This window comes from Sus scrofa, chromosome 1 (assembly GCF_000003025.6).
Source record: "Sus scrofa isolate TJ Tabasco breed Duroc chromosome 1, Sscrofa11.1, whole genome shotgun sequence".
Taxonomy (NCBI): domain Eukaryota; kingdom Metazoa; phylum Chordata; class Mammalia; order Artiodactyla; family Suidae; genus Sus; species Sus scrofa.
In genome coordinates, this window is record NC_010443.5 from 219,217,387 (window position 1) to 219,226,153 (window position 8,767).

The following is an 8,767-nucleotide window of genomic DNA, read 5'->3' on the forward strand; positions in this document are numbered from 1 at the left end:
GAGCTTTTTATATGGAACCAGGTAAGGGGACATTATTTGGAACATGGATGACCCATTAGAAAGATGTTCTCAGGAGTTCCCATTTTGACTTAGTGGGTTAAGAACCTAATATAGTGTCCATGAGGATGCAGGTTCAATCCTGGCCTCCTTCAGAGGGTTAAAGATCTAGTGTTGCTGTGGCACAGGCCTCAGCTGCAGGTTGGATTCAACCCCTAGCCTGGGGAACTTCCATATGCCACAGGTGCAGCACTAAGCAGAAAAAAAAAAAAAAAACAAAAAAACTGTTCTCTCTTTGAACAAAGAAGGCACACAGTAGGTTTTGTCCAGTTGATGACAGCTGTGAATGAGAGGGCAGGGTGGAGATTTACAGACCTGGGAGATGTAAAGCAAGCCGTGAGTAGATGACATTTAATCTGAAGTAGACCAACACAGGATATCCACGTTCTGGCTGCATTGTGAACTCATAGGTGTCTTTTAAAATTTTTTTAAATGATTTTTATTTTTTCCATTATAGCTAGTTTACCGTGTTCTGTAATTTTTCTACTGTACGTGTGACTCAATCACACGTATATATGTGTATTCTTTTTCTCACATTATCCTCCATCTTGCTCCATTATAAGTGACTAGATATAGTTTCCAGTGCTATAAAGCAGGATCTCATTGCTTATCCATTCCAAAGGTAATAGTTTGCATCTATTAACCCCAAAGTCCCAGTCTGCTCCACTCCCTCCCGCTTCCCCCTGGTAACCACAAGTTGTTCTTGAAGTCTATGATTTTCTTTTCTGTGAAAAGTTTCATTTGTGCCATATTTTATATTCCAGATAAAAGTGATATCATATGGTATGTCTTTCTTATTTCACTTAGTATGAGAGTCTCTAGTTACATCCATGTTGCTGCAAATGGCATTTTTTTCTTTTTTATGGGTGAGTAGCATTCCATTGTGTATATATACCACATCTTCTTAATCCAATCATCATTGGATGGACAAATGTCCTAAATAGGTTGTTTCCATGTCTTGGCTATTGTGAATAGTACTGCAACGAACATATGGGTGCATGTGTCCTTTTTCAAGGAAAGTTTTGTGAGGATATATGCCCAAGAGTGGGATTGCTGGCTCATATGGTATCATAGGTATCCTTTTATTTTGTGTAGTTTTTTTGTTTGTTTTATTTTTCATTTCTTTGGCCACACCCACAGCATATGGAAGTTCCCACACCAGGGATTGAATCTGAGCCGCAGGTATGACGTATGCCAATAACTGCAGCAGTACTGGAGCCTTAACCCACTGTACCATAGGGGGAACTACTATTTTGTATAGTTGTTATTTTGCTTGTTTTTCAAGATAGGAATGAAGTGCTTGACCACTTTTCACTCTGATGATTAATTTCTCTGATCCTGGTCCCAAAGTTGATTGTTTTCATTTATCATAAATGCGGTTTCCAAGAAGTTTTAGAATGTAGTGCTATAGCATTAAAAATACTCTTAAAACTACAATGTCTTTGGAAAAAGGGGCTTTGTGGGTCTCTGCTGTGCTAGGTGAGTATAGATGCTTATTAGAACATAAGAATTTTAACCTGCAAGTTATGCAATGAGTTTTTTTGTTTCTTTTGTTTACTTGTTTTGCCTTTTGTCTTTTTAGGGCCACACCCATGGCATATGGAGGTTCCCAGGCTAGGGGTCTAATCGGAGCTACAGCTGTAGGCTTACGCCACAGCAACGCCAGATCCGAGCCTCGTCTTCGACCTACATCACAGCTCACGGCAACACCAGATCCTTAACCCACTGAGCAAGGCCAGGGATCGAACCCACAACCTCATGGTTCCTAGTGGGATTCGTTTCTGCTGCGCCACGACAAGAACTCCTGCGATGAGTTTTAAAGTATGTACCACTTTACTATAATAATTCCACTTTCAAGTTTTTAGCAGTTTTGTGAAAGAGGATAGTAGGTATATCTAATATTTTTCTTACTTGACTATGTGTGTAGTTTAAATTTGTAATGTATTTCTGCTTTCTGCTCACCCTTGAAGGGCTGAGTTTCTAAGTGGATATGCTTCCTTCCAATATGGCTTTTTGAGAAGGTTTTGTCCTAGCTTTTCTAGATCATTCTAGAAACACATTTATGTTTTTCTAGAAGGTCTAATGCTAATGACTATCTCTGGAGTGTGGAGGGAAGTCTGGTTTTTCAAGCCTGCTTTTACGTTTCTTGGATGGATTCGATCCCTGGCCTCACTCAGTGGGTTAAGGATCCAGTGTTGCCATGAGCTGCAGTATAGGTCACAGACTTGGCTGGGATCCTGAGTTGCTGTGGTTGTGGTGTAGGCCGACAGCTGCAGCTCTGAATAGCCTCCTAGCCTGGGAACTTCCATATGCCCCAGGTGCGGCCCTAAAAAGACAAAGAAAAAAAAAAGTGCCTGCATATAATAAATGCTCAGAAATTGTTAGCTACTATTGTTAATAATAATGATGTTTATTATTATTGTTGTTGTTATCAGTAGCTCCTACATAAAAGAGTGGCAGAGGGATTGCAGGTATGGGCCCAGACTTGGAATGTATAAGGCAGTGGTTCTGGTTCTTTTTTTTCTTTTCTTAGAGCTGTACCTGTGGAATATGGAAGTTTCTGGGCTAGGGGTTGAATCAGTGCTCCTGCTGCCAAACATACATCACAGCTACAGCAACAATGGATCTGAGCTGAATCTGCAACCTATACCACAACTTGTAGCAAAGCTGGATCCTTAACCCACTGAGTGAGGCCAGGGATTGAACCCATATCCTCATGGATACTATTTGGTTCTTAACCTGCTGAGCCATGACAGGAACTCTGAAGCACTGGTTCTTGACCCTGTCTGCACATTAAAATCCCCTGGAGAACTTTCAAGAATATCCACCCTGGGGTCCTAGTCTAGACCAATTCCAAGTCTGGAAATGGGGCCTGGGTGTGAGCATTTTCAGGCTTCCCAAGTGATTTGCATTCTAGTAGTAATGGCTCACTTGGTGTCAGGCCTGATGCTCTCTGCCTGGCCCAGCGGAGACAGAGGGAACACTGTGTGGTGAAGCTTGTGTGGACTTCACTCTAAGGGAGACAGGGTTGTTGTCTGTGGCCACTGCAGAGGAAACAAGAACAAATCCCCTGCCACCATTCCAGAGCAGCCTCCTGGTCCTCGCTCTGTGTGTCTTGCTCCTGTCCTGGCATCTCACATTCAGCAAGATCTGTCAGCTGTTAGAGAGCCAAGGACTGTGGAGGTCAGAAGCAATGCACAGCCAAACTTCTAGAAGCCCAGCTGGTGTCTCCCTATCAGTGATGGATTACGTACCACCAGTACCACCAACCTCGTGCCTTTACAAAGCGGTCCCCCAACGAGGACTTGCTGAGCACCTTCTGGGGACCAGCTGCGTGCCAGGTGACTGGCAGGCACTGGCCAGATAGCGATGTGGTTGCTGTTGGGGAGTGAGTTGTTACTGCCTTGTTTGCCTTTTCTACAGGAGCCAAAATTCAGGCTTGTTAAGTGGTAATTGACAGTCCTTTCTTCTAAGGAAGTTTCTCTTGGATTTGCTGCCAATAGGAAGTGTATTATTCCTCCAAGCACTATGGCATTCATTTATCCAGTGCCCACTCAATTATGAGGCATGACAGAGTTTGCCATCTAAAAGAGGAAAGACCACTTAATGATTCCTAGAGTCAGAAGTCTGGAATAAATGGATAGACAGATCAAAGAGTTAGGGGAATTGCCTTGTAATCAGAGAGCCACTTTTAGCTGGAGCTGGGTCTTCCACTCAAATCTTAAAGGAGCCTTTGTACCACTTAAAGGACAGAAAGTATATTTTTGAACAAAAGGGGATAGTGATGTTAGCTGATCATCTGATATGCTAACAAAGTGCAGGTTGCCATTGTTTTACTCAGCTGTGGTGGGAACACACTTAAGACCTAGTTAAGGAGTTCCCATCGTGGCTCAGTGGTTAGCGAATCCAAATAGGATTCATGAGGTTGCGGGTTCGATCCTTGACCTCACTCAGTGGGTTAGGGATCCGGCGTTGCCGTGAGCTGTGGTATAGGTTGCAGACTCGGCAACACTCCCGTGTTGCTGTGGCTGTGCCATGGCTACAGCTCCGATTCGACCCCTACCTAGCCTGGGAACCTCCATATGCTGCAGGAGCGGCCCAAGAAATGGCAAAAAAAAGACAAAAAAAAAAAAAAAAAAGACCTAGTTAAGAATTGGAATTCTCATTTGAGATCTTAAGCATTATTTCCTCCATCTCAGGAGACATTGAACTCTCTCAGAGAGTATGTTCACCACAGTGATTTTTCAGATCTGATTGTCTGGATGGATAATTCTTCCATTTGAGGGCAATGAAAAAGCTTCATCCTTTGGGAGCGGTTTCTTTCTAGAGTTGAAGGAAGCCGCTCAAATTTTTTTAGGTTCAATAGCAATATTGACCTAAATTAAAGGATAGCTGATGGTTAATGACCCCAGTCAGACCTTGTTCCTTGGGTTTTCTTTGGGAAGAAGTTAACAGATGGCCATTTGGAAGCACAGGTAGAGATGGAATTGGGAAAGTGTTGGATTTGGAATGAGGGAGCATGAGAAATGAGACACTCCTGAGACTTCTGCTGAATCTAATACTTGCCTTTCACCTTAACCGTAACAGTCCAATATTCTTCTTTGCCATTTAAACTTTCTCCTTTCCTCCTACAAGTAATAAGCACTTAGAAGGTGAAAATGATGGTTTACATATTTGTAGGGTCTGCCATGTGTGTGAAATTGAATTGGAATATATGAACAAGTCTTTTAATCAGGCTCTCTTGGTGAGCTCCAGAAAGGCACGTTTCTATGAGTAAGTGACTGAAAGGAAGATGGGTCATTGTTGAGTTTTCTCTCTGGACATTCCTTCACTCCTCTCTTGCATTTGCCAGAGACTCCAAGAGACAACACGGAGATGAGGGAGAAAGGGCAGCTGGCTGGCACAAAGACTATTCAAAGTACTCGATAGAAAACCTTGGGAGGTCATGGAAGAGTTTTTCTTCCTTTTATAGTGGTTCCATTGTGCTTGCCTGGCTAGTCAGGAAGTTATCTACATGTGAAACAACAACAATCTAGTGATGGTTCTGTATTACATGGTGTGAGAAGAATAGCTAGAATTTGTGCACTGCCTTTCTTCTGAGGAGGCTGAAAATACTCTACAAACATGACATCATTCCTCCTTAGGAGGAGACTGTGAACAGACTTCAGGAGAATCATCCCTCATCAGCAGTTTGGAGGAGCTCAAGCAGAGATCAGCATCCTGACAGCTGAAGCAAGTTGGCTGGGTGCTAAATCTCACACAGAGACAGATGAGTGTTACTACTACCCAAAGCCTGATGAAGTCTCACTTGCAGTCTCTTGATGAACTCTATTTCTCTTGCTTTAAGAAGGCTCACTCTGAGTTTTTCATGTTTCTTATTCTCTTTCCCCACATGGCCATGCTTAAATCTGGCCTCCCTCTATTTGGCCTCCATCTATTTTTTTTTTTTTTGAGTAATGCAAAAATAAAATGACAAAACAAAACCAGAGACACCAAGATGTATTTGTGTTAGTATGACAACACCAAATTGGCTCACTTTGGTAAGCCTCAAGTCCTAGAGAAAGTTCCTTGAAGAGAGAAACAAAAATGTCATACTTCCTCTGTGGTTTTGATTTGGATCTTGTGGGAAAGTGCATTCATTAGAAATTCTGTTAACTTGAAGGAAAAAACAAATGCTGTGGTTATTTCTTTTTCTGTCTTTGCAAGGAAAATTTCATCACATTTAATAAATGTGCTTATATTTCTTTTTTCCACTTTTCAACCCTTGCCCTGCCTTTTGCCTTCTGTCTGACTCTCTTAAGAAATCTCAGGAGGTCCTTCCCATGGCAGAAAATTCACAGGGTATGAAGAGAAATGGAACAGTGCCTCGTAGGTCTAATATCATTTCCTCAAATCAAGGTCTTCTTCAGGGGAAGATTCAGAGGAGAAACTGTTGGAAATATTGTAACAGATTATTTAGAAATTGAAGGTAAAATCAGGAACTGTTTATCAGTACATCAAATTCTCTTCCCATTTTCCTTCACTCTGTTATGAACTGGCTTGAGTTTGTCTTTTGCTACTGACAGGTCTCATACCCTATCAGACAGAGTAGCTGTTCTATTAGAATCTTTATTAATCACCGAAGTATCTCTGGCACTAGCCACTTAAATCATGCTCAGCTCTGAATACCTGTCCTGTTTCTAGACCGGCAGTTCACTTGTTAAGTTTACAACCACAGCCCCAAACTCTGCCTTTTTGAGTGGTTTTCAGGATTTTTGGTGGGGTCTTTTTATTTCTCTCCCCTCAAGCTCACATGTTAATTAAAAAAAAAAAAAAACAACTTCTGGGAGGTATGATAGGGGTCTTTGCTTTATTGGGATTGAGTAAGTGATGTGATGGTTGTTTGCATGTATTTATACAGTTAACCCTTGAACAACCTGTGCTGTGCAGTTAAAAATCTGCATATTTGGAATTCCCTTCATGGCTCAGAGGTTAACGAACCTGACTAGGATCCAGGTGGGTTTGATCCCTGGCCTTGCTCAGTGGGTTAGGGATCCAGGTTGCCGTGAGCTGTGGTATAGATCACAGACATGCCTTGGATCCCAAGTTGCTGTGGCTGTGGTGTAGGCCACCAGCTATAGCTCCGATTCAGCCCCTAGCCTGGGAACCCCATATGCTGTGGGTGTGGCCCTAAAAAGAAAAAAAAAATTACATATAACTTTATTTTTTTTAAATTAAAGCATAGTTGATTTACAATGTTGTGCAAATTCTGCACAAAAATTTTGATTCCCCCCAAATTTAAGCTACTAATAGCCTTCTGTTGACTAAAAGCCTTACTGGTAATGTAAATATTACCAGTTAACCATATTTTGTATGTTATATGTATTATATAGTGCATCTCACAATAAAGTAAGCTAGGAAAAAGCAAATGTTATTAAGAAAATCATAAGGAAGAGAAAATACATTTATAGAACTATACTATTTTTATCCACACTGTAAATTTGTCTGTTTGCAAGAGCAATTGTCTGCTAATACCTATGTCAGTATTGTCTTATACAAAATACTGTAGATATTATACATATTGCTAACACTAGCATCAAAAGTGAAAAGATAATGTTCAAAGAAATTCATATTTATTTACAGGCACAGTGATTCATGCATTGATAACATGGAAGCGGCAATATGATTGATCTATGGTACCCTAGTGTAATCCATACTATTGCATCCCTGGAGCCTAGCCTCTGCACTAATGAATGGTTATAAAATTTTTTATACATACAGGGAGTTCCTGTTTTCGTTCAGCGGTAATGAACCTAACTAGTATCCATGAGGATGTGAGTTTGATCCCTGGCCTATCTCAGTGGGTTAAGTATCTGGTGGTGTTATGAGCTGTGATATAGGTCAGGACGAGGCTGGGATTCTGAGTTGCTGTGGCTGTGGCAAAGGTAGCAGCTGCAGGTCTGATTTGACCCCTAGTCTGGTAACTTTCATATGCCTCATATGTGGCCCTAAAAAATTATATATACAATATTAGAATCATATTCATAATACATTATTGGAAATATTGTTACATTAAAAACCCACTCACCTGTGATAATAAGCTGATAAGTTTCTCCAATTATGGGGTGGAGATTTGGAGGAAGGAGGGAGGGGGAAAAAGAGAGGGAAGAAAGAAAGGGAGGGAGAGGGAGACAAGGGAAGGCATAAATGTAATTCTTTGAAAACAAAGTTATGAAACAGGAAACTAACATGTTAATTTTATATTAAATATCACTCACCTTTATGCCTATATAAGGATGGACTATTATCTATATATAGTTCAAGCATTCATGGCATACCTAACTTTTTAAAATTTTTTGGATATAGCCAGGCTATACAATTTGCCTGTGAGTTTTTTCAAATTGTCACACATCTCCAAAAAATTTCCAATATATTTATTGAAAAAAAAATCGCTGTGTAAGTGGACTTGCATAGTTCAAACCCGCGCATCCAAGGATCATGTGCAGTTAGACTGCTAGTTCATCTTCTCAGCTTTCCCTCCTGTACACATTACTCTTGCTGAGAAATTTCCAGTGTCTTTCCTTCTGAAGGCTAACTCCCTCAGTATGGACTCCTGATGCCTCCTGCTCCCTTCTGTCTCTGTGAGCTCATCACCCTCTCTTCCCACCCAGAATCCCCCGCTATAGTCTTAAGTTTCCTTATGGCTTCTTTTTTAAAAAATTATTGGGATCCTGCTATATAGCACTGGGAGCTATGTCTGGTCACTTGTGATGGAGCATGATAATGTGAGAAAAGAGAATGTATACATGTATGTGTGACTGGGTCACCTCACTGTGCAGTAGAAAACTGACAGAACACTGTAAATCAGCTATAATGGAAAAAATAAAAATCATTATAAAAAATAAAAATGATGCTGACTAAAGCTGTCTCAGGTTTAGCACAGAGGGAAAAAAAAGAAAATAAAATACAGTTTCAGATAAACAAAAATGAAGACAAAAATTATTGGGGTAGAATTGACTTACAATGTTGTGTTAGCTTCAGGTGTATGGCAAAGTGAGTCAGTTATACCTATCTTTACATCCATTCATTTTCAAATTCTTTTCCCATCTAGGCTATCGCAGAGGGTTATGTTTGTCCTTGGTTGCTAGTGTGATGTGAGAGGGAGTCCTATGGAATTTTGGCCATTATATACATGTTGTTATATTGGATGAGGTTGGGAATCACAAAACAT